Source organism: Rhinoraja longicauda, chromosome 4 (assembly GCF_053455715.1).
Source record: "Rhinoraja longicauda isolate Sanriku21f chromosome 4, sRhiLon1.1, whole genome shotgun sequence".
Taxonomy (NCBI): Eukaryota; Metazoa; Chordata; class Chondrichthyes; order Rajiformes; family Arhynchobatidae; genus Rhinoraja; species Rhinoraja longicauda.
Window position 1 is genome coordinate 35,660,759 of NC_135956.1, and position 27,646 is coordinate 35,688,404.

The 27,646-nt window shown below is 41.0% G+C and overlaps 1 protein-coding gene across 7 annotated transcripts in view; it reads left to right on the forward strand.

The window, feature by feature from the left end:
- LOC144592689 (DENN domain-containing protein 3-like) overlaps positions 1-27,646 on the forward strand; it is a 132,010-nt gene that overhangs the window by 13,197 nt on the left and 91,167 nt on the right. For 2 of the 7 annotated variants that reach the window (XM_078397508.1, XM_078397509.1), the window contains exon 1: positions 23,207-23,580. The exons of the other annotated variants lie outside the window; for them this stretch is intronic. The gene's annotated coding sequence lies outside the window, so the exon portion shown is untranslated. Of the gene's footprint in view, positions 1-23,206; positions 23,581-27,646 lie in introns of those variants that run through there. 7 annotated transcript variants of the gene reach the window in all.

The window sequence follows — 27,646 nt, forward strand, 5'->3', positions numbered from 1 at the left end:
TTCCTTCGCATTCACACATTAATTGATTCTGATCAGGATTGAGCCCGTGCTTTTGAATAATCTCAGTTGTCCTTTTCTTTTACGGTCCCTTAGGGTTTGTTTTCATTCCACTTCTCAGGATTCTGAAGTGATTGATGAGGCCAATGTGGAATCAGCAGTCATTACAGCAACTGGTGCTGAAGGTGCTGGCAGCCCAGGCAGGTGATAGATTGGGAGACATGCACTCCTTTGGTAGTTTATGTTGGATTTTGTCTGCTTCTGATGCATAGACTCGAACCCCTTCGTACCATCCTGAACATTCCTTCTCTATTTTGAGTTCACTAGGGCTTGGGAATTCCTGGAGATGAAGGGATCTTATGGGCCATTCTTAGTCACGTGTGTGACCAAAAATATGAAAAATTGTGGAAGCATTATAGGTATATTGTTTTGTACTGTATATATGACTTAAATATGTCCAAATTTTATTAAGTGAATTTTTTAAAATGTTATGCTGACAATGTTTGTTTAGGGTCAGAGGTCAAATATGACTGGTCACGTGTGCATTTTTTTCATAGCTCAGTTTTATCTTACACACTCTGTGAATTTAAAAAAAAAGGCATGCATTATGGTTCTGTAGGTAGGAAAATAGCAATGAATAAGATTAATCTCAGAAGAATTTTTTAATGTATCACTTTATGTGATGTCGTCTGGTCACGTGTGTGACATGTTGGTTCACTTTCCACAGAATGGCCCTTATACTTTTCCCATAGAGGTCTTGAGCACTTCCTTGAATTTTTCCTCTGTTTTCTGGTAATCTCTTCCATTGACAAAGTTCAGAATCGAGTGTTTTAGGAATCTGGTGTTGGGTGGTGAAAGTTGAGTCCACCCGCTGAAAGTGTTTGAGAGTAATCTTTATTGCTGGGAATGTTGACCGGGAGAGATTGATTCACTTATCCTGAAGAGGGTTTGGAGAATTTCATGGAAATAATTGAGGTACATGTTTTATCTCGATTAAACTTAGAAGAATACAGGAGAGCAAGGGTCATTTCTGCGTTCAGAAAGTGAAGTTTTGTGCTGAGTTTGAGATTTTGATCTTCAAACATCTTATCTACAAATCACCAAGGCATACTGAAATAAGGTTTGTCAACCATGTATGGCTTTTTTGAGAGGTGGCTTCCAAGATATGGCAAATAGTTCTCTCTTTAGCAAATGTTATTTTGGAGTGATGCAGCATACAATCATGCCGCTCACCCCAGAACATCCATGCCAACCTATGGGCGTCCATCCATATTAATCTCATCTTCCAGCACTTGGTCATATAATGGTAACAACCTTCTCGGAATCCTGTCATCATGAATCCTGTACCCTAACCTACCTCATTGCCATAATTACAGACCTGTGATACTTTTCTTCAGCTTGACTTCAAATCTAGCCACTATTTAACTGTGAGACAAAGTTAAATCTTTGTACTATCTCATTTGGGTAAAGTGATTCCTCAACAAATAATCCAGTTCCTGAAATGTTTTGTCATTAAGTTTCTCTTTAAACTATCCACAAGAACTTCCCCAACACGGATTAAGATTCTTCTTCAGAGTCCGAAAAAGGGTCTCAACCCAAAACGGGTCTGAAGAAGGGTCTCGACTCAAAACGTCACCTATTCCTTTACTCCAGAGATGCTGCCTGACCTGCTGAGTTATTCCAGCATTTTGTGTCTGTCTTCGGTCCAAACCTGCATCTGCAGTTCCTTCCTACATGTATTAAGATTGACAATTTATCTTTATCATTAATGTATTGCAGCAAAGAAATTTGACACTTCTCAAGATTCTTTCCGTGACTGGGTTCAAGACCCAAAAGCTGCAATCAAGCCTGTTGTTGAGGTCATTTTTTTCTTTTCTTATTTTCCTTCTCCCATTAACACACAATTGTTAGACTTGCTTTGAGCCACACCCTCCCTGGCCCCCAAACTTGTTTTTTTCTTTTGGCGAATAGGGCTACACTTCTGCTCCATCTGACATCAACAGTCCAGGAGCAATTTTCTTTGTAGTCAATCTGTTTTATATTAACAAAAGGTGGAAACTGAGGTATTACCTATTGCAGAGCCTGTTGAGCCAGCAGGTGTTGGTCAACAAAAAAATAAAAATCAGACAGTAACACAATAAAATCTCCATTTCACAATGACACCCTTGGCTTTCAGAGGAATTTAACTGTATGACATTACTATGTTTTCCCTATCAAGATTGGAAGGATATTTTGCATTCCAATTAGATAATCTCTTATTCTTCCAAGCTCAAGAGAGTATTTGACCACTTTTCTTAATCTCACATCACATGACAAATTTGCAATCTCATCAAAACAATCTAGTAAACCTTTGCTGCCTCCCTCTATTATATCATTCCTAAGGCTGAGAGAGACCAGTCCTCCACATAATATTCCGGATGTGTTCTCACTTGGGCCCTATATATTTTGAACAAGATATCTCCACTGTTGTACTCAAATTTACTTGCAATAAAGCTGGATATACCATTTGTCTTTGTGATTCTTTGGTGAGGTTACCCATCAACGTTCAGTGATTTATGTGCAAGGACACTCAGGTTGCTTTGAACAACAGTACCTTTTACTCTCATATTTTTTTTAATATTCCAAATTTCTACAACTTCACATATTTCGTGAAATATTCCATCAGCCTGTTCATTTACTACTTCTTAAAGCACTTTGCATTCTTATTGCCTGCACTACCACTCAGCTTTATATAACAGCAAACCTGGATTTATTATTGCACTTGATCTTTTTATGCAAATCATTGATATAGATTGTGAGCAGCTGGGGCCCCAACACCAATTCATATGGCAGCAAACTATTTGTAGTTTCCTAGTCCAAAAATAACTCACTTTAATTCCTACTGCATTTTCCTGTCTGTTCACCAATCCTCTATCAATATCAGTATATTATCGCCCATTTTGTTTAATAATCATAGGTGCGGCATCTGGTTCCTCTATATATTCTGCTGGTTTACTCCACAAAACACTTAACAGATGAAGCAATCATGATTTCACTTCCAAAAATTCTTTTTGAGATTGCTTTTGATGCCATCTAAGTATAGAAAATTTATGCTTTTTTAATAATAGCTTATCTATTTGGAGGACTTTTAATAGAGGAAGATGAATGAGGATGGGGGAGAGAGAAAAAATAGACACTATCAAACTGAGATACGGAATAAAGAGCTGCTTGCAGAAGAGAATGCTGGAAAGACCTCGAAGATCAAGTAGCATTGTGGAGAGTGGAAATGATGCTCCTGATCTCCGGTTTATTAGAGGTAGAATATCCAGGAATATTTGATTCCCAAACATAGACTAAAATGGCCCATAAATTGTTTTCATATTTCTATTCATGCAATGAATTCACCTATTTTATGATGAATGTGTAATTTCAAATAAAGAGCTTTTAATTTACTTTTTTCCCCATTTTCCTCTGCTTTGACTATAATTGGAGCCATAATTTCACATTTTGCATTGTTCCATCCTCACAGACTCTGGCTATTGTTTACTCATATGCCTCTATGCAATGTTGCTTTGTCTTCTCCTTAACTATCTAAATTTCTTGTTACCAGAACTTAACCTACCTGATCTCCTAGTTGCTAAATACTTTAACTCCCCCTCCTATTCCCATATTGACCTTTCAGTCCTGGTCTTCCTCCATTGTCAGAGTGAGGCCCAGCGTAAATTGGAGGAACAGCACTTATATTTCACGGGCAGCTTACAGCCCAGTTGTATGAATATTGACTTCACTAACCCTTACTTTCCCTCTCTCTCCATCCCTCCCCCTTCCCATTTCTCCGACCAGTTTGACTGTCCCTGAATACATTTTATCTGTTTGCTTTGTTGTTACCTTCTCCTAGCGAACAATGATCTATTCTGCACGTTCTTTGAACTCCATCCCCTTTGCTGTTTTGTTCTCACACCTTACACTTCCTTGTCTCTGTATCTCCCCCTTCCCCTCCCCTGACTCTCTTTCTGAAGAACGGTCTGACCCAAAATGTCACCCATTCCTTCTCTCCAGAGATGCTTATGTTACTCCAGCATTTTGTGTCTATCTTCGGTTTAAATCAGCATCTGCAGTTCCTTCCTACATGCCATCCATTCACCACTTTTTGGATTGGCCCGGAAGGTGAGAATTTAAAATTTGAGCCTTAAAGAAGTGGAGCCAACACAGACCATCAAGGGCAGGGTAGGATGGAGGTAGCAGGCTTAGCTGAAGTTTGTGCAGGGTACAGGTTGGCAAGGTGACTAGTGAGACACTGGAGTACACTAAAACTAAGTAGAATGGATAAAGTTTGACATCAACATATGGATTGAGCTAGGAGTAGATATGTCATGCATTAAAGTGTTAGATTTAGACAGGATGATGATGGAGAGGATTGTGGGTGAAAAGCTTAGAACAGATTTGTGTTCCCTTGACAACTAAGCAAAATGATTACCTTTGACAAAATCTTACATCTGCTTAATATTATCCTTCCCTCATAAACATATTGGTAATGTATAGGATTTCACATGGTCAAGCATAACTTAAAGGAGATAGCAACATAAGTAATCTGTCAGATATGCAGCATCACACAGAAAATGGCAGGTTTTGAACAGAGAATACTGTTAATTAAGGGGGAAATTTTGCAGCTTTTTATATTTTTTTAATTCTGAATAAAGGTTATTTTTTTAATTAAAAAAAGGGGAGGACCACAAGGGCTTTATGCTGCTGGATGTTGAGGGGCTTAGTCTGGCAGGGACACCCCGCAAATTTGGATTGTTATCCCTGGGGCGGAGGCTGAGGGAAACCTGTTGGAAGTGTATACAATTATGAAAGGCATAGATAGAGAGACAGTCAGATCTTTTTACCCAAGGTGGAAATGTCAAATAATATAATGCATAGCTTAGTGGTCAGAGGGCTAAAGTTTAAAAGAGTTATGCTGGACAAGTTTTTTACAGAGAGAATGGTGGGTGCCTGGAACATACTGCAGGGGTGATGGAGCAGATACAGATACGATAGTGGTGTTTCAGAGGCTTTTAGATATACAGATGAACATGCAGGGTACAGAGGCATATGAATCACATGCAAGCAGAGGAAATCAGCCAATTCCTGCACTGTCGTGTTCTGTGACCTACAGACAAGTATTACCTTTAATCTATCTATCTATCTATATATATACATATACATATAGATTTAGTATGTTCTCGAACTACAGCCAAAACGGTACATGATAGCACAACAATTTTAGCACCACCTTACTCACCATTGTCTTGTGGTTCAAATAGTTGTTATATTTTAACGGTTTTTCTGTTTTTAAACTTTAAAAATCACCTTTTTAAGGTGGGGTGCCCATCTTCCCACACAAAGCAACAGCCGCTGCCGCTGCTGCTGAGCCGTCGAGTTGGGGGGGGGTGGGGGGAGTGCCGGAGAGCCCCTAAGAGTGATGGGGGGTTGAGGGGAGGAGGGAGATAAGGGGGATTGAGGGGGGATGGAGTGGGTGATAGGGGGGGAGTGAGGGGGGAGTGGGGGAAGTGAGGGTGCTACACCAATGGAGGAGAGCTTTGGGCCCAACGGGTCCACCCTGTTCTCGTACTGATGATTGATGATGCATACCATATTTTTAAAAGCTTCATTAAGTTGCAAATAATATCATGTATTGCAATTCTAATACCCATTCTGTTTAAGTATCTCTAAAAAACTGGTAACAGATTTGCATCATCAATAATCTAAATTTGTCGCAGCTAATCTTGACCAAGATGATTTCAAATATATATGGCAATATTTTGTGATCCAACGTGTCATCAGTTTGATTTGCTCCAATGCTGCAGATTTACATAGCAGTATGCCACGCATCAAATTCAACTGGTCTGTTACACCTCTAGTTTCTATAGCATTTAACTTCAAGGAAATACAATCTATGAATTACACCACAGAAACTAAGAGAACTTTTTGTATATGCATACCTGGTTAGGTGACTTACCAATCTGAATATTTAAATAACTGATTGACATCAGTATTTTAACTGGTAATTAAATTTGTCAAACCTCAATGTGTTTCCTGGGTTTCTGAAATTCAGCTTTGAAACCATAGCAACAACAGAATACATTTTATGCATGAATTCAGAATACAGTTGAAACCTATGGGAGGTTTAAGATAGTGTTAAAGCATGAAGTTACGTGAAATAGAGCTTGTTTGTTTCATTGTGATGTCAGTAATCCTACCTTAAAATATTTATCTGGCCTGGTTCAACCAGAGGAAACACTATTGTCTTTATTCCAACAGTCCAGCAATGTCGTTTCGTGTATTCTTTGATTACTTATGTTACTGTTTGTTTTAATTTAAAAAAAAACATTTTGCATGATGGGGTTCAGCACCACGAGAAACCGAAGCAGTGACCCAGGCAAAGCTGCAGGTAGAAGAATTAGATGGGCCAAAAATTTTAAATCAAGTTTCATCAGGAAAATAGCAGTGATGGGCAAATGGTCAGCTAGAATAATAAAAATTGGAAGTGGATCAACTAGAATTGGGACTCAAGGATTAGCTCGAAAATGAGGTATTCTTAGATAATTTAAAACACTTTGGATAAGAACATAATAAGTAGCAGTGGGAGTAGGCTATTAAGCCCCTTGCATCTGATCCACCATTTGATAAGATTGTGGCTGATCTTTTACGTCAGTGTCCCTTTCCTGTACCAACCGCATATCGATTGATTCTGTAACCCTCTAAAGATCTATTGATTTCTCTTGAATATGTTCAGCAACTGAGCTTCCATGGCCTCGTGGTGAATTCCAAGGACTCATTAATCTCTGCCATGAATGGTTGAAAAAGTCACTATTAAGATCTCTAAAGCATTTAAACAATGATATAGAGCATTTTATGTAGAAATGGCAATTTTGTCCTTTTGATTCTGATCAAACCTGATTACTTTGTTGCCTCCGAGTATTCTAAACTGCTAAAACGCGGACAATGTATGCTACCATTCTTCAACAGGAGGGGAGAAATATCAACAAGCAAAGTACAGTACTGCAAATTCAGGAAACCTAAGATTTTAAAAAAATGCAGTGAAACTCTGTTACACCTATACACTCAGAACGTGGTGCCAGACAGGTAATTTTTCTGGACTATTTGACGGTATTTCAATGAATACTCCACACACATAAATCACGTTTTAGATGTTACATATTGTAGTAGTATTTTCCAGTAGCAGTATTGTAGTAACATTTCCCAGTGACCCACAAGTTTACGAGGAGTTCCAGGAAACAGAACCGGTGAGTTCCAAGGCAGTGTGGGATGCAAAACCAGGTGAGTTTCTAAGTGACTTGGGAACCAGGGACCAGTGAGCTAAAAGGAGTGTAGATCTGGGAAACCCATGAGTTTAATACAGGAATAGGGCCTCAAATATAGCAGCCTTAAGATGAAGATCTAAGTAAATAATATATAGGTGCAAAATTAGGATATTTGGCCCACCGAGTCTGCTCTGTCATTCGATCATGACCTTCTCGCCGTAACCTTTGACCCCCTTACTAATCACTAGCCTATCAATCTCCACTTTACAAATACTCAATGACATTGCTTCCACACCAGACTGTGACAATGAATTTCACAGAATCACCACCCTCTGGCTAAATAATTTTTTTCTCATCTCCATTCTAAAGGTACGTCCTTTTATTCTGCGACTATGCCCTCTGGTCCTAGACTCTCCAACTACTGGAAACATCCTGTCCACATCCATCTATCCAGGCCTTTCATTATTTGGAAGTTTCAATGAGATCCCTCCCTCATCCTTCGAAACTCCAGTGAGTACAGGCCCAGAACCATCAAATGCTCATCATACTTTAATCTTAGTGTCTTAGGACCCACAAGGCTTATTAATAAATTCCTAATATCCTTTTCTAATATCTGAAAGTAATATTCATACACTACTGAGGGTGAAAACTTTTTTTATGGGATCGAAGACTTAAAAAGCAATAAAACAAAGATGGTATAAACTGTACCTGTGAATGTTTGTGCCATTCTTACTTAAAGACAAGGGTGATTTCATCTCAGAGTTATTTGAAGCAAAACTGGAAACCATTTTCAAATAAATGGGTCTAAATTTTGAGAGATGCAGTTCAAACATGGAAACATTACAAGGTCAAGATTTTAAAGGGAACTATTGATTCATGTTTCAATGTTTTCTGTTTCCGTTTTAAATGAGATATTCTCATGTGAACAGTCATCAGCTCATTCTCTAATGTCATTAATGTTAGAATTAATCAAACTTACACTATTCTCAACCAAATTATATTTTACCATGTAAAACAACCCTAAACTATGATAAATCAATCTTGGTTAGTTCGGGGTTTTGAAATGATGCCAGAAGAATGTACAAGTTATAAACAAATTACCATACCAAGGCATGTCATAGGAGCACATGGAAAAAGTCCAAGATCTGATACCCACACAATTGACTGATGTAGAGTTTGGTTAAGCAAAAACAAAATGATATTTATGCTGGAAATGAAGATAGAAAATATTGAAAAACACTCAAAAGATCAGGTGGCATCAATGGATCATGTAATAATCACCTATCTGTAGAAGTTGAAGATGTTTTAGATTGAACAGTTTGTAAGGAAGTGCAGAATTGGTAGAAACACAACTTTTAGGAAAGTCATATGAATAGAATACACCAACAAAAATATTTGATTGGATGGGGGGGGTGAAGATAACAAAGAATGGAGAAAAAAGCAACTCCTGGTGCTGGTTTACACAAAAGAAAGTAATGGAGTAACTCAGAGGGTCAGGCAACATCTCTGGAGAACCTGGATAGGGGACTTTTTGGTCAGGATCCTTCTTCAGACTATGAAGAACATCGGTTCATGTAATGGGGATCAACATTTGGCCTAATTCATAATCCCAACTATTAAGAAAACTAAACAGAATTTTAGACTGAGCTGCCTATGAAAATGTATTAAACGCAATCCCAAGTGATAGACAAAATAGAGACAGTTTAATGGAATCAATATTGTGCATTTCATTTTATACTGTATATTGACTGGACATTTGCTGGACTATACCCAATAAAGTAAAGCTTTATCTGAGTTGAAAGCCAAAACATGTTGATCTTCAAGTTAACTGTTAGGAAAGTTCAGATGAAACCAGGGGTAAAGATTGGAGATTGCATTTATGACTTCATGGTTACAATTTGTATTTACGGATTAAACTATTACATGTAATAAATAAGATTTGTAATGGACAATTAATTTGGAATCAAAAGTTTGTGTGTATCATGATGTATATTGAACAATCTGGAAGTCATAAAAGTCCATCGGGTTCACTGGTGTCCATTTGAAAAATAAATCTATTGTCCTTAACTGGCCTACTGACATGTGGCTTCAGACTCAGAATAAAGAAGTTGACTATTAACTACTTTCTGAAAGCCACTCAATTAAAGGGCATGTGAGGATTGGCAATTGAACAGTGGTCTAGCCCTTAATAATCATACCTCAGAGCTGTACAGCACAGAAACAGGCTCTTCGGCCCAACCCGTCCAAGTTACTTAACCAAGCTAGTTCCAGTTGCCTGCACTTGAACCCTCCAAACCTTTATTTTCCATGAATGAACCTGTCCACATATCTTTAAAAAGTTGTTATTGTACCTGGCTCTACCTCTTCCTCTCGCAGCTTATTCCACATATATAATACCCTCTGTTGAAAAATTGCCCCTCAGATCCCTTTAAAATCTTTCCCCCTCACCTCGTACCTACACCCGCAAGTTTCAGAGTCTCCTATCTGGGAAAAAGACAATGGCTTTTCAACTTTTACCAACAATGGTTAAGACAGAAGTAAATATATACTCAGATATGATGATTATTTTTTAATTAAAAAAATCAAGAATGAAACCATTCACACCTGCATTGTCCCTTTGCTGCATGTAAGTAGTAGTTTATATATTGGAGAACATGAATAAAAAACCATGTTAGGAATGAATCATCACTTAATAACTTAAATAGATTATGTCTTTTACCACATTTACTTATTTTGTGGTTTGTTGTTAACAATATTTTTGTAATTAAAAATAACCTGCGTTAACATAGCTTCTTTAACAATGTAGATGTTCCAAGGTGCTTCATAGCAGAATTATCCCATCAGATATGACATTCAGGTGGTCTTAAGAAGCATCTTAAAGGAGGATGAAAAAGTAGCCAGGCATAGAAGTTTAAGTTTAGAAACCACATTTCAAACATTTGATTGTAGCTTTCAACAGTTTGAGACCCGAAACATCGCCCATTCCTTCTCTCCTGAGATGCTGCCTGACCTGCTGAGTTACTCCAGCATTTTGTGAATAAATACCTTCGATTTGTACCAGCATCGCAGTTTTTCTCCTACACATCCAGTCACATCTGTGAAGTCATTTAAGTTCCTTGGAACCATCATCTCCAAGGACCTTAAATGGGGGACTACCATTGACTCCAATCAAAAAGGCCCAACAGAGGATGTACTTCCTGCAGCAGCTGAGGAAACACAAGCTGCCACAGGCATTGATGGTCCAATTCTGTACTGATTGTAGAGTCTGTCCTCACCTTCTCCATCATGGCCTGGTTTGGCTCAGCCATCAAGCACGACGTCCGGAGGCTGCAACGAATCGTTCGATCAGCTGAGAAGGTTGTTGGCTGCAACCTTCATGCCATTAACGAACTGTACACTGCAAGGGCCAGGAAGCGAGTGGACAAGATCATCTCTGAGCCCTCTCACCCTGGCACAAACTCTTTGAAGCACTTCCCTCTGGAAGGCGACTTTGTACTGTTAAAGCCGCCACAGCCAGACATAAAAAGTTTTTTTACCCGAGTAGTAGCTCTACTCAATAACCAAAAGTCTGTAGTCTCTTTTTGCTCTGCTTTATTTCACTCACATGTTTAAACTGTAATGTTGCATTCTTAATGTTTTATGCTTTATTCTTAATTGTTTACTGTATGTTTGTGTTGTTACTTGCAAGCGGGGCACCTAGACACATTTCTTGTATGTGTACATCCTTGGCCAATAAACTTATCCATTCATTCATTCATTTTTACGACAAATTGTCTCCTCGGGTATGTTCAATTCCTGAATTAATATATTATGCATGTTAGCTTCTTCCACTAATTTCACTGTGGTTCTTTTTTTTCACTTGTATTACCACTGTAACCAATATCTGTGGCTAATCTCAGTTTCCTCTGTTAAAAGACTGCGACCACAAACTTCCGTTGTATAGCTTCGAAAAGGAAGCCATTATCTTTGTTGGTCTTTCCTGCCAAACATAATGCGATTACAAGGCACTTTACGTTTATTTTCAAATTACAAAGTAACTAAAATCGACCTTTTTAGAAAAATATAACATTGAAAAAGATAACATTTCATCATGGGCAACAAAAATGTAGCGAGATTGTTAACCCTTTTGCTGGATTGACTTCCCGTCAAAAAGGCACTGAGTCAAGTGAGTTAGTTTCAACCTATCGTTACTAGTACTTTAATACGCTCATTTTTTCTGAAGACATTTTAATCTCATAATGAATATAAAATATTTTAAAATGAATATGAGATTAGATATTCTACACCAATAGCGGTCAATTAAGAGACAAGTTGAAAAATTTCCACCAGTGTAAATTTAATATCAGACTCATCAAAATTATTCCACGTGCCAGTTCATACATTTATGCTTGGTATTTTTTGTTATCGATACAACGTAGCTGTTTGTCTAAATTATGCTGACATTGCTCATAGTTTAAATGTTACATTTTTTACAAACTTGTCATTAATGAATATTCAAGTGGATGTTTCGGTATGGGTGGAAGCGGGGGCTAATAAATTCAAGTGTCCTCCAACACCTTTGTTTTACATCCCATCGATCTGCCCATTCATTGTAAGAAGTTGCAATGGCTGTTGTACGGACTGTGGAGTTCGGGAAGCACTGTTTGCCAGATCAGTCTATTTAAATACCGAGGGCATACGTTGGTTCAACACGGATGCCTGCTGCGGAAAAAAAAGACAGCAGAATGTAGCGCTGGAAAGCTGCCTGTGTGTGATAAGACTGCAAAGCGATTTTTTAAAATAAATTGGCATTGCTGAGATCCGCCCCTACGTCAAAGCACCGGCTGAAATTTGGCTTTTGTTAGCATTCCAGATGTCCCAGACCATGACACCCCACCCAACCTTGAGCGTTCTCATGTAACATTGCTCTGGCAAGTGGTGGGGAGCACTGGGTCAGGAAAAGCAACAGCAGCAGGATATCCGGGCGCTTCCCCTACACCAACATCAATGCCAGACATCCGTGTTGTGAAGGAAAATATTGCCTTGCCAACCTCGTCAAGAACCCCGTATTCAAGATCTTTGCGACTCGCAGCTCTGGAACAAAGTATCAAAAAATACAATCATTAAACAAATATATTGACGTGCATTTTATATGCAGGTGAAACTGCTGTTCTTAGTCGGGCGTTGACATTTTCATCCGTTTCATTCCCAGAATCCCAGGTCTCGGATTATTAAAATACCGGAAGTTTTATGTTCCTTGGCGTGTATGCCTGCTTTGCAGACTTCTATCAAATACAAATGTTTCGGCCCTCCCCACACACTTGGAGCGGTGGCCTGGGGAACATTAATTCCTATTTTACGAAAGGTGGTACATTTCGATTACATTTCATCTCATCTAATAAATTGGGATTGAGCGACAGTTAAAACTCGTTCTGAAACTACGTGCGTTTCTTATAAACAATGAAAGCTTTCCTCTGGTTTTTGCCAACACTGAGCAATGATCGAAAAGCAAAAACTAGAGATGTTGGAAATTAGAAATATTATCGGAAAATTGAAATACCTAGTAGGCCAGTCAGAATCGGTGGAAAGAAAAACAGCTAACATTTCGCGTAGCTGCTTCCTGATCTGTTAAATACTTCTAGCATTTTCGAATAGATATAAATAATAATTTGAATATACAGAGTTACATTTAATTACTGTTACTCTCTTTGTCCTTTAAAGGAATTGTATATATCAATTACAATTGGTTGCTAAAATGAGCTAAATCCTTCATTGCTTGTTAAAGAATCGCGAGCAGTGACTTCTAGTTCACATACTGTTGCTTCTCTTGTCTGCCAAAAATCTAACCTTAACCTTCCCTTTTTACTCAACTACAGTATATGCTGCCTCTGGGAGGAAAAGAAAAAAATGTGTTTGTGGTGATTTCACATTTCCCCAACACTTTCTGCATTCCTAAGGGACCTTTTCCTTCTGGATGTTCTGGAATATTTGATGCAGTCTTTTACAAAGACATTGTAAAAATCTGAAGGAACATTATAACCTAATGCCTTCAGAGATTATTACAAGTATAGCATGTTCTACATAGGACTTGAAAAAAAGTTTGGCTGTTGCTTTATCAAACTTAAGACCAAAGATGGACACAAGGTGTTGGAGAAACTCAGCGGGTCAGGCAGCACCTCTGGAGAAAAAGGATGAGTGATGTTTCGGGTCAAGACCCTTCTAAACAGGTTCTCAAAAAACTAAAGAGACTGGCTAAAAAGTGTAACTTTTTGATTGATATATAGATTAACAAATGAGCGATTTCAAGCAATCTTGAAATTGCTTGAAGCATTGATAGTTTAAGAAACAAGCAGAGTATCCACAAGTGTAGAGATGGGGCTAAATATGTAAAACAGTTTATCCCAGGGTGCAATTCTATAGTCCCTGGAGGGAAACAAGCCAACATTAATTGTATTAGGGGTGCAATCAGTTCTGGCGATGGGTCATGTGGATTGTACAAATGGGCTTGGCAGGAAAGGGTATCAAAGGATAGAAGACTGTAAGTCACTCAGTTGTAAAAGATGGGAAGCCTTGCAGGGAGGTACCTGGCCATAACATCCCATTCAAAGTAGCTCTGACAAAAGTAACTGGTGACAAAGACAGTAGTCGCCATGACTTTCCTTTTTGCGAAAAGATACATGGAGTTAATGGTGTAGAATTATTATTTTGCCTTACCATTGTGTATTAAATGAAAGTTATCATACACCCAAGGAGAGAATTAATTACACTAAATTAGGAGGAAATGTATCAATTGAGAACACAATGTACATTAATATTAAAAGACTCAAAACAGCATATCCAGTTCTTTGTTTCTGCATATTATTATTGTTGCAGAAACAAAGAACTGCAAATGCTGGTAAATAGACAAAAGGACACAAGTGCTGGACTAACTCAGCAGGTCAGACAGCATCTCTAGAGAACATGAATTGATGATGATTCAGGTCAAGACCCTCCTTCAGACTGATTGCTACGGGGGGGGGGGGGGGGGGGGGGGGGGGGGGAAGGGAGAGGCAGAACAAAGTGTGGCAGGTAATAGGTTGACACAGACAAGGGGGATTTTTTGACAGGCAGATGGTTGGAACAAAGGCCAGAGATAAGAACAATAGATAAGAACCTGTGAGACGGGTTTGAAAAGTTGCAGATTGTCAAGCCAGAGGGAGGAAAGTAGCTGATGAGAGTCTTACACTCTTTGTAAAACTGATAGTTTTGATAATCAGTATATAGGTTGTCAAAATAGGCATAATAGGAAACCCTCTATAATTGCCCCAGACCCTGGTGACATGGTGGATGATCGGGTAAAGCAGAAAATTAAACAGATGCAAAGTATTAAGTGCCGAAGCATTATGGGAACATCTGTTTCAAATTTCTATTGCTCATTGCAAGGGATTGAGGGACAGACACAAAATGCTGGAGTAACGCAGCAGAACAGGCAGCATCTCTGGAGAGAAGGCATGGGTGACATTTTGGGTCGAGACCCTTCTTCAGACTGAAACATCACTCATTTCCGAAACGTCACTCCAAAACAACCATTCCTTCTCTCCAGAGATGCTGCCTGTCCTGCTGAGCTACTCCAGCATTTTGTGTCTACCTTCAAATTGAATAAGATAGTCACTTTACTTGTGTGAATTTGGAAAGCTTGAAAAATGTCCTGCTCCTCCTCCTCTTTGCTTAGAATCACACATAAGCACTTGATGTGACAGCAATATGTGTTTGGCAGGAGACTATGACCAGTGAGATCTTTAGGTCAACTAAATATACAAAGGTTTTCAAGTCTCCAAAGATTGTTGTACCTCGAGTTTCCCAGTTTCCTAATTGCACTTTAACCTCAATTCCATGGCATATATTGCATTTATGTTCAAACTACAATCCTTTTGCTGCCCTGATATAATTATGCTTCTACACAGAAATAGAAATCCAGTAATGCTTCTACACAGAAATAGAAATCCAGTAAGTGAACCTGTAAAACAATGTGATATAATGTATTAATGGATATAACATCCTAATTGATTCTTGCTGAAATATAAATTTATTTTTTGATTTTTTTTCTGCCTCTTTTCTTAAACATTTTAACTTGGATGAAACATTTCAAAACTATTACTATTTGCCCATTTAAAGCCCTATTCGTAATGATGAAGTAGTCAGATGTGTTTCCATTTTGTGAACTTGGATATTGTCATGCCCCTCTGCATGTTATGTCAGTGACTTGATAACTGTAGCTTCCTGTGTTATACAACTTCATTCAATGTTGTTGCTGATTTTTCTGTCTTTGTTACTGTATTTTACCAGTTAGCTGGAGATGTATTCCATTCTGTCTTGTTCTCGATGGCATACAAGCTAGGAGAATCAATTTCATCACTACCTAACGGAGCATCAGGTTTTCTTAACCGTATGCTGTCTGCGCTTTCAAAAATTCAGATAATGATTTACCATGGTTGTTGTGGTACTGACTTACTTTTACTTCTGTGCAAATGAGAGATTGTATTTTTTTTTAACTTGGTGGAAGATATATTTTGTTTCTACAATTCAATTAATTGGTTGATGACTCCTTGGGTTTGCTCTCTGAGCCAGCAAAGAGCCAGAGTGAGCAATGCTCAATCAGAAATAAATTGATGATTCTATTACATTTAAAAACTCCACCTACAGATTATGGGACTACCATATAATTCAAAAGATATATATTTGCTTTCTGTCAAGCAAAAACAAGTCTTTCAGTTACGAAAATTCCTTCAGTGTTCTGTTGCCGATGAAAGTGACTTAGTATTTCATAATATATACTATATAAATGTTTATTTAACAATTTCAGCTCTTTCCAGATCCAATAGCAACTGAGCGCAAGAAAACTCTGTTCCATCTATTACTTTGATACAAATACATAAAAGTCAATGTTTTGCAAAAATGAGATGATTCTCATGCAACTGCCCTGCAAAGTTGTTGTGTCTTCGGGTTTGATGTCCTGATAATAACGACACAATTCAGGTTGTTTCAGTTGCCTTAATTTACTCCTTTATTCAGCTCCTTGCCTGTGTGGCGTAGTGATACTGAAAAGTGCTTACATACCTAATCACAGTGTGTGTGTGTGTGTGGTGAGTGTGCCTGATACAAAGTAGTGCAGGAGGTTGGGACTGCTACAATGAATATGTAGCATATGTAACATCCCCCCTTCTCAAAAGAAAAGAATAAAAGTTAGTGACACTAGAGGATTTCCAGAGCGAGGGTGGCAATCCTGTAGCAGATACCGTGGGATTATTCTGCCCACATTCATGGCATTCTGCTTTCTACTATACTACACAACAAAATATATAATGGCAGCTTGTTTTCTTTCAGGTAGTGCGTAGCCAGTCAAGAGTCATGTCTTGGCGTGACTTGTGACTTGTCCCTTCCAGTGCTAGCGATAACGCGCTGGGGGTAAGATGTTGCTCCTGGATCTAGTAGATCTGGTTGTTGCCTGCAGTGTTGCACTCGATGTATTGGTGACTTGTTGAGTCGTTTCCTGGCCATTGGTTGGTGCTGGTTGACTATATAACTCACTGGTAGCAGTTTGTGAGAATGTGTTGTCATCAATGGCAGGTGTTGCTGTTGCTGTGGGTGGTGTCCTAGGAGTTGCTGGTGTTGTCTTTGAAGTTGCAGGTGTTGACATTTCAGGTGTCGGGCGGATGTGAATTCTGTTTCGTCTCAACTGCCTGCCCGGTTCTGTCTCTATGATATATGATTTTGGGGTTCCAGCCCTACTGGTGATTTGTGCTGGGGTCCATTTCTTTGTTATTGGATCCTGAGCATGTACGTTTTGGCCTTGAAATAGTTCAGGCAAGTACTGTGCATTTTTGTTGTATTGTTTCAGCCCCTCCTCCTGGGCAGCTGCCAATTTTGCCCTTGTTTCTTCTTGGTCGATAGGGGGTTGGATTTTGCTTGGCAGGGTGGTTTTGTATTTCCTGCCATTTAGCATTTCTGCAGGAGACTTCATGTCAGCCTTTAGTGGAGTTGCCCGTAAGGATAATAGTGCCAGGTTTGGATCCTCCTTTGCCTCTCGGCATTTTATTAGTATTTTCTTGGCTGTCTGTACTTGCCTTTCAATAAACCCATGGCCCTTTGGGTAATGTGGTGAAGATGTTGTGATTTTGAACCCGTATTCGGTGGCCAGCTCTCTGAATTCCCGAGATGTGAATTGGGTTCCATTGTCACATACGATCTGCTCAGGTATTCCTTGCTCTGCAAACAACCCTCTAACAATTGACACAATTGTTTTAGCTTTCAAGTCCTTTATGTTTCTCACAAATGGGAATTTGGAGTAGTAGCAGGCCATAATCAAATACCATTGCTGGTTCTCTGTGAACAGGTCTGCTCCGATGGTTTGCCATGGCCGGCTTGGGATATCACTGGGTGTCATTTCCTCCTTCTGTTGTGAATTCCTGTATTTTTGGCATATGTGGCATGTAGATACCAGCTTTTCTATGTCCTTGTACATGCCTATCCAGTACACAGCGGATTTAGCACGGAGTCTGCACTTTTCCATTCCTAAGTGTCCTTGGTGGATCTTTTCGAGGATTTCTTTTTTCATGGACTTGGGTATGATGATTCGTGATCCGGCCAGCAGGACTCCATTCTCTACCGAAATATCATCACGGATGGTCCAGTATTCGCGGAGGATAGGCTGAACTTGTTGTCTCTTTTCTGGCCACCCCTGTATTACCATTTGGGTGAGGAGCTGGAGTTCTTCATCTCTGGCTGTTTCCTCTTTAATCTGTTCCAGCTTCACGCTTGTCACACTCACAATGTGGTGGATCTTTATGCTCAGCCCTTCCATCTCTTGTTTGTCATGTGTTGATAGTCTGGATAGGGCGTCAGCTAGCAGCAGGTCTTTTCCTGGCTTGTATCTGATGTTGTAGTCGTAGCTCTGTAGCCTCAGTAATAGTCTCTGTAGTCTGGCTGGTGCTTTGGTGAGGTTTTTTTTCCCGATTTGTTCTAGAGGGCGGTGGTCTGTTTCGATGTCGAAATACCTTCCATATAGGTAAGTGTGAAATTTCTCGCAGCCATAGACTACTGCTAAGAGTTCTCTCTCTATGTTTGCGTACCTTGATTCTGTAGGAGTGAGTGCTTTGGATGCATACGCAATAGGTCGGCCATTTTGTATCAGTACTGCTCCAACTCCTCTCATGGAGGCATCAACTTGGAGTGTTACAGGTTTCTGTCTGTCATAGTACTGCAGGATCGTTTCTTTGCTGATGAGTTGTTTTAATTTCCCAAAATCTTGGCTATGTGAAGCACACCAATCAAATTCAGCGTCGTCTTTCATCAATTCACGGAGATTTGCTGTATGATTAGCAAGCTTAGGTATGAAGACTCCCATGTATTGTATGAGCCCTAGGAAACTTCTTAACTGTTTCTTGTCTTTGGGTTCCTCCATGTGGTTGATAGCATCCACTTTTGTAGGGTCCGGTTTCACTCCTTCTGCAGAGTAAATCAGTCCAAAGAATTTGCACTCCCTTTCTTTGATTATGCATTTGTCTGCATTGAGCTTTATGCCGGCTCTTCGAGTTTTTTCCATAGCCTCATGGAGGTTGTAATCATGCGTGTTTTCATCTCTGCCGTATACTTGGATATCATCTGCTATCCCGATTGCCCCTTTACAGCCTTTGTATGTTTCATCTATTTTCCGCTGGAAGACATCTTGACTCACCTTCAGCCCGAATGGGAGCCTGTTGAATCTGAATCTGCCAAATGGCGTGTTGAAAGTGGTGAGCATTGATGACTTCCGGTCTATTTTGACGTTCCAATATCCATTGCTAGCATCCAGCTTGCTGAACACCTTGGAACCGGCTAGTGCGGGTGTGATCTCTTCAAGGGTTGGAGTTGGATAATGGTCGCGCTTCAATGCATTGTTCAGATCCCTGGGATCAAGGCATATCCTTAGTTTTCCGTTTGGCTTTTCTTTGATAACAATTGAATTTACCCAATCAGTTGGTTTAGTTATTGCTGTGATGATGCCCTTTTCTTCCATTTCGTTTAGTTGTTCCCTTAGCCTCTCTTTCAGTTCAAGGGGAACACGGCGGGGTGGGTGGATCACTGGCTTCATACTGTGAACTATTTCAAGGCCAAAACGTACATGCTCAGGATCCAATAACAAAGAAATGGACCCCAGCACAAATCACCAGTAGGGCTGGAACCCCAAAATCATATATCATAGAGACAGAACCGGGCAGGCAGTTGAGACGAAACAGACTCCCATTCGGGCTGAAGGTGAGTCAAGATGTCTTCCAGCGGAAAATAGATGAAACATACAAAGGCTGTAAAGGGGCAATCGGGATAGCAGATGATATCCAAGTATACGGCAGAGATGAAAACACGCATGATTACAACCTCCATGAGGCTATGTGTTTTGCTGTTTCCCATTTCGTGGACGTCAATGGTCCCAACGGAAAGGAATTCTTCCTCAGAGGTATCTGAGGTTATCTCCTCTTCCTGTTGGACGTGTGCGTGTATTTGTTTCCTTCTCGTATTTCTATCGTTCTTTGACCATTGCTGCTTTGGCTTGGTGCTGTATGATTTTGTTGACCTACACATTTTCTTCCAGTGGTTAGGCCTCCCACATGAGTTGCAGGTAGTCCCGTATGCTGGGCACGCCCTGCGATCATCAAATGCATGCTCTGTACCGCAGTTCCAGCAGCTTCTTTGGCTTGCTTGTTTGTTTGCATGCCTAGAAAATGTCTGCTTTGGAGCCTTTAAGGTGGAGCCAGGGTCACGTTTTGAGAGAGCGTCTATATTCACTCTGGTGCTGCTCTGAGATGAGCCAACTTGAAGGCAGAGGGAGGACATTTGTTTCCTTGTGGCTTCGAAAGCTCTGGCAGCATCTACGGCGTCTTTTAGGTTGAGGGTGTCTTTCCCTATTAGGGACTTTTGGACCTCTTGGTGGGCGCACCCCCATATTAGCTGGTCGACAATTCTGTCATCTTCATCACCAAATCTGCATTTCTTGGCCACGTTCCTTAGTCTCGAAAGGAAAGTGTCGGTTGTTTCTTGTGGGTCTTGTCTTAGCCCTTGGAACTCATACCGATGGATTCTGTGGTTTGATTTGGGCTCCATATGGTTCGCAAACCTTTCAAGGACTATTCCCGGATTATTGCAGTCAGGCTCTGTTAAGCTCCAACTGTTAAAAATGTCTAGACCCTTCTCCCCGAGCCATAGTAAAATATAACTGACCTTCTCTTCATCTGCAGTTCCTTTCAGGAAGCTTTTAAATGCCAGCTGGCTCTTTTGTTTGAATTTCTTGAACGCCTCCACCACATCATCGGCGTCCCAGTTCATCGTAGGGTGGAGGCTCATTGCTGCTGTGGAGGCCGCCATCTTGTGTTGTTAGGCGGGTGCACAAAAAAAATCAATTTCTCTGCAGCCGCTGTTCCTAATTCACAATAGCGATTCACAATAGCGCGGGTTTTTACTCGAAAGTCACCGCTGCCACCATGTTGTGTCTTCGGGTTTGATGTCCTGATAATAACGACACAATTCAGGTTGTTTCAGTTGCCTTAATTTACTCCTTTATTCAGCTCCTTGCCTGTGTGGCGTAGTGATACTGAAAAGTGCTTACATACCTAATCACAGTGTGTGTGTGTGTGTGGTGAGTGTGCCTGATACAAAGTAGTGCAGGAGGTTGGGACTGCTACAATGAATATGTAGCATATGTAACAAAAGTTAAAAAAACTACCTGGAGCTGATGCAATGTAAAAGATGTCACAAATCTCAAATTTCTTTATTATTAAACTTGGTAACATACAGCTTAATGTAACTTGCAGCTTCCAGAACAGTCTTCGTACTGGTTTTATAGTATGTTGACGCTGCAGGAGGTTAAGAATTGTTCAGGGAGTGATTAATTATTCAGCACATTCTGAAACGTTGTGGCAGCACTGTAGGTGTTTGCAATGAAGTAGTATTGGAGATCAGGTAGGGCTTCAGTGATTGTTGGGAAGAGCCATGAAAAGATATGTCCTACACGATGTAGGCCACCTCAAGGAGCAGTGTCAGGCCAAATCAGGAAAAGCACCAACTCCTTAATGATTCTGAGTGACAGAAAGTTTTCAGCATCAAACTTCTTCTTTACCTTGAAATCTTGCCACTACATTTGCAGCTCTGCTTACTTTAATCTCATATCTTAATAATCAATCATCATATTTCTACCACTTACATTATGCATGAATGCCTTTCTGGAAACATTCTCTAAAGACAAAGCTGCACAATAAAAAGATTTAACTCTTAAACCCCAATCACTTGTGTTTGTTTACACAGTACATCCTCCAGATGACACCGTGATATTTTAATATTACTTGAATCAAAACTATGTGCATGACTGTGCATAGAATATACAATAACATAATATAGCCTTTATCTAGGTGGGTGGATCTGAGGGAAGGATCAGCCATAATCCTATAATGACAGAGCAGGCCCAAGGGGCAACTTCTCATCTATTTCAAAAATATATTCTTATATTATGAACAGTTATGAACATAGTTTTGTACATTTATCATGCTGATAGAAATGGGTTTGCTTTTCTTGGAGTGGAGAAGGTTGGGGGGACAATGGAGGAAAGTTGATAGAGGTTGATAGATACAAAATTATGATGGGCATACGCAGTAAAAAACAGCCATTTACAATGAATATTAGTGACTTGATGAAGGGATCAAGTGTACCATAGTCAAGATTGCTGATATTAAAGGGTATGCTTGCATTGCTAACTATTAGTCACTAGGTCACCAGGTGACATTATTCACTAGGTTGATTCCAGGGATAATGGGGTGGATATATAAAGAAAGTAGAGGTTGGCTTGTATCTATTGGAATTTAGAATAAAAAGATGATCTCACTGAATTCATACACAACAGTGGAATTGACAAGGTGGATACTGAGAGGACATTTCCCTTACAGGAGCTTCTGGAACCAGGGACATAGATCAGAATTGGGGGTTATCATTGAGAGAGATGACGAAATGTCTTCTCAGAGGCTCCATAGAAATCTGGAGGGCAATGGAGGCACATTCATTGAATATATTCAAGGCAGAGAGTGACAAGATATTATAACAACAAGGAAGCCTTGGGGTGTGGTAAAGGATTAAAATAGTGATGTTGAGGGCAAGATTGGATCTTATTAAAAGGTGGCGCAGATTTGATCGCTCCACGTGCTCCTATTTCTTATGTTCTAATGGGAGAGAAAAAAACACTAATACAGAGCACAGCAGCTGCTGGAAATCTGAAACAAAATAAACAGCTGTAATCTCTCTCTCTCCAGACGCTACCTGACTTGCTGAGATTTTCCAACATTTTCTGTTTTTATTTTAAATTTCCAACACCTGTAGTTCTTTCTTTTCCTATTCGGTTTCAACAGAACCTGGTCAAGGTCTTAGTTTAAAACACAAAATGCTGGTGTAAAACAAAAAGACACGATGCGCTGGAGTAATTCTGTCCATTGAAGGAAGGACAGAGGACGTTTCGGGTCAGGAGCCTTCTTCACACTGAAATATTAATTTTCTATCCATATGCCAGTCGATCAGCTGAATATCTGACTCGATCCTTTAGCATCGTTTGTGACCATTTCCAGTGTTTGTCTGCTTTACCGGATTATGTTGTATGTGCACAGTACACCTAACCGTGCGCGTTCCCGCCGGCGGCGCCTCGGACACCAGCCAAGGAGCAGGACCGCGCACGGCGGCGCCTCCGCCCGTTTAAATTGGAGCGAACGCGCATGCCGGTCGCGGTGCGCGCCCAATGTCACGCTGCGGGGCGTTGCAGTGCGCGCCCTTGTGTCCTCGTGCCCGCGCCCGTTACGCTGCGTGGGTTTGCGGGGCGCGAGCGTGAGCGCGAGCCGGCTTTTCGTTTCCTCCTCCAGGAGGTGGCGAATCGGCGATGCGAAGAGCTGAGCTGTTCTGGAAGGAAATGATGTTGGGAAGGGGGAAATAATGGTGTTTTTGTGGGCTGATGGAAACCGAAAGAAACAGCCGACTTATTCCCAGAATCCTTTGAACAAAAAAAAAAGTTATCAAGTGATTTGCTGAGGAAACTTTCTTTCTTGTTTTCTGTGAGATGCGGCGTGTGTGAGGGGAGGCTACTGCCGTGCCAACTCACCCCCTCGCCCTCCACCACCTGCCCCATGCGTGGCGGAATTTGCGTGCCTGATCCCGGAGCTGGAGTGGAAGCTTTGCCATTCTTAACCCCCCCCCTCACTACTGCCTCAAAAAAAAGCACAGCCTTTTGCAAAATTCTTCGGATCCTGTGCACGGCGAACCCCAGCCCTTAGACATCGTAAGTGTTTAATTCTGTCTATTTGTCACATCTTCCATTCAAACTGCTGATGATTTCCACTTGTTTTTGTTTGGCGTGAAGATGAGACCGTGTGCGGGGTGTAACTTGGTTATTTGGTTTTAAACTCTGTTGTCTTTAGAATTTAGATTTCACTTGGTCTGAAACATTTTCTTCGAGAAGGAAATGAGCACAAGAAAATGACAGACGCAAGGAACTGCTGATGTCGGAATCATGAGAAATTACCTAAAATGTCAGGCTTTTTAAAAAACGTGACTTTTATATCCGAGGAAGTTTCTTGTATTAAAATATGATTGAGCTGCAATCTCCAATAAATATGCTCTTCATTAAAGCAAACTAGGAGAGTAAGCAGTAGAACTGTAGAAAGAGGAAGAAGGATTCTAAGGGGAGTAAGAGGCGACCCTGGCTGAGAAGGGAAGTCAAGGACAGTATATAAAAATAAAAGAGAAGTATAACATAGCAAAAATGAGCGGGAAACCAGAGGATTTGGACTCTTTCAAAGAGCAACAGAAGATAACTAAAAGGGCAAAACGTGGAGAAAAGATGAGGTACGAAGGTATCATAAAATGCTGGAGTAACTCAGCAGGTCAGACAGCATCTCTGGAGAGAAGAAATGGGTGACGTTTCGGGTCGAGACCCTTCTTCAGATTGATGTGGCCCAAGGCTCGGTGCTGTTCCCCATAATAAATTCTCTTGCTTCTGTCTTCAAGGGACCTACATTTCCCTTGACTATTTTTTTCCTCTTCACATACCTAAAAAAGCTTTTACTATCCTCCTTTATATTATTGGCTTGCTTACCCTCGTACCTCAACTTTTCTCCCCGTATTGCCTTTTTAGTTATCTTCTGTTGCTCTTTAAAAGAGTCCCAATCCTCTGGCTTCCCACTCTTCTTTGTTATGTGGTACTTCTTTTTTATTTTTATGCTGTCCTTGACTTCCCTTGTCAGCCACGGGTGCCTCTTACTCCCCTTAGAATCTTTCCTCCTCTTTGGGATAAATTGATCCTGCAACATGTGCATTATTCCCAGGAATACCTGCCGTTGCTGTTCCACCGTCTTCCCTGCTAAGGCCTCCTTCCAGTCAATTCTGGCCAGCTCCTGCCTCATGCCTCTGTAATCCCCTTTGCTATACTGTAATACTGACACTTCCGATTTTCCCTTCTCCCTCTCAATTTGTAGAGTAAAACTTATCATGTTGTGATCACTGCCTCCTAATGGCTCTTTTACCTCGAGTCCCCTTATCAGATGAGGTTCATTACACAACACTAAGTCCAGAATTGCCTTCTCCCTGGTAGGCTCCAGTACAAGCTGTTCTAAGAATCCATCTCGGAGGCACGCCACAAACTCTCTTTCCTGGGGTCCATTACCAACCTGATTTTCCCAGTCTACTTGCATGTTGAAATCTCCCATAACCACCGTAGCATTACATTTGCGACATGCCAATTTTAGCTTTTGATTCAACTTGCACCCTATGTCGAGGCTACTGTTTGGGGGCCTGTAGATAACTCCCATTAGGGTCTTTTTACCCTTACAATCCCTCATTTCTATCCATACTGATTCGACATCTCCTGATTCGATGTCACCCCTTGCAAGGGAGTGAATATCATTCCTTACCAACAGAGCGACCCCACCCCCTCTGCCCACTTGTCTGCCTTTTCGATACATTGTGTACCCCTGAATATTCAGTTCCCAGCCCTGGTCCTCTTGTAACCATGTCTCTGTAATTCCCACATCATACTTGCCAATGTCTAACTGAGCCTCAAGCTCATCCACTTTTTATTTTTTATACTTCGCACATTTAAATACAACACTTTAACTTCGGTATTCACCTCCCCTCTCACACCGGTCACAATTGGCCCTGACCGTACTCTTTTACCCCATCTAGAACTTCCCTTCCCATTTATTCGAGAGTCCTTTGCAATTTCTCCTGTATTCGCTTCCCCTTTAACTCCATCTTCATATTCCCTATTTGTCAACCCATCCCTCCACTACTTAGTTTAAAGCCACACGTGTAGCACTAGCAAACCTGTCTGCCAGAATGTTGGTCCCCCTGCTGTTAAGGTGTAACCCGTCCCTTTTGTACAGGTCACCCCTACCCCAGAAGAGATCCCAGTGGTCTAGAAATCTAAATCTCTGCTCCCTGCACCAGCCCCTCAGCCATACATTCATAATCCCCGATCTCTCTGTTCCTGCCCTCACCAGCACGAGGTACAGGTATCAGTCCAGAGATAACCACCCTCGACGTCCTACTTCTCAGTCTTCTTCCTAACTCTCTAAACTCACGTTGCAGTATCTCCTTCTTCTTCCTCCCGACGTCGTTCGTGCCCACGTGCACAACTACGTCCGGTTGATCGCCTTCCCTCGCAGCATGTTCTGAAACCGGTCCGTGATGTCTTGAACCCTGGCATCAGGGAGGCAACAGACCATCCTCAAGTCCCGCCTGCTGCCACAGAATGTGCTGTCTGTACCTCGGACAATGGAGTCACCCACTACTATGGCTCTTCCTGACTTCGGTCTCCCCGGTCGAGTCTCCTTGCCTGGATTAGAGCCACCAACCTGTCCGCTGCTCGGACTGGAAGCGTCTTCTGCCCCGACAGCTCCCAAGAGGGTGTACCTGTTGCAATAGGCACAGCCACCGGGGTCTCCTGTAGTCCACGTTCACTCCCCTTTGAAACGGTCTTCCACTTTCGCTCAACCTGCACCCTTGGCGTGATAGCCTCACAGTAGGTCAAATCCAGGAAACTCTCGCATTCCCGGATGGCCCTGAGGTCATCCAGCTGCTTTTCCAACACCACCACACGTTCATTCAGGAGCTGCACCTGGACACAGTTCTTGCAGGTGTAGCTCCCAGAAAATCCTGCGGTGTCCCTACCTTCCCACATCCTGCAGGAAACACACTGCACCAACTTGCCCGCCATTACTTTAGTGTCAAAAAACAAATCAGGCTTAAAAACAAGTGTAACCTCCGCACCTCAGCCTCCTCGCCGAAGACTCGCAGCTGAAGACTCGCACTTTTCTCACAGGGCACTTAGACTCGCAGTCAAAGACTCACACTTTTCTCACAGGGCACTTAAACTCGCAGTCAAAGACTCGCGCTTTTCTCACAGGGCACTTCCCTCAACAGGGCTGCACCCCTTGTGCATGCCTTGTTTATATCAGCCACTAAATTACCTAACTGGCCAATTTACCAAACTTCTAATTTAATTGATCAGCCAATCCAAATACTCACTTCTATCCTGCCTTCCTGACGAGCTTGGAGGTATGCGCTTCACTGACTGACTGACTGCTACCGTCCCTTTGGCGCTCTTTTTAAACTGACTTTTTACCTGCAAATTATCACTTACTTGCTTCCAGCCAACGGTCGTCCTTGCTCCTGCTCTCCGACTTTTACTGACTGACTGCTAGCGTCCCTTTGGCGCTCTTTTTAAACGGACCTTTTACCTGCAAATTATCACTTACTTGCTTCCAGCCAACTGCCGTCCTTGCTCCTGCTCTCCGACCTTTACTGACTGACTCAGAAATCTCTTTCGTTCTCTGTCACTCTCACAACTTCTGTCCTCAGTCTCGGCTGTGTTTCAAGGAAATTCAATACAAGCTCAAACAGAAGAGCCATTTAATCCTTTCCTTTTTCCATCAGCCCTCTCACCTTGTTCTCGCATCTCCCTTGTCATTTAATCTCCTCTGCCTTCCATCTGTCACATACATACTCCGTGGACAGTAAAGGCCGATAATAGTCTCAATATAAATTTCACTTGTTTAGAATTCCATACTTCAGTAAATACATTTGTTGGAATTTAATATTTTAATTACTTTTCCAAAGTGTACTGCTTTAAATGATTTGTTCACCTGCATTATTTTTGCTTTCTTTCTACTTCAGTTTGTTTTCTAAAATGTAGGTCGTTTTGCTTTGCTAACCAAGGTACATTTGCTTATGTTTGATTGTTAACGTTCATTTGCCTCTTCACCCGTCTACTTTACATTGTTTCTAACATCTTCTTGTATTACCTTCCATTTCCTATTCCATTCCTATATTACCATTATCTATCCAGC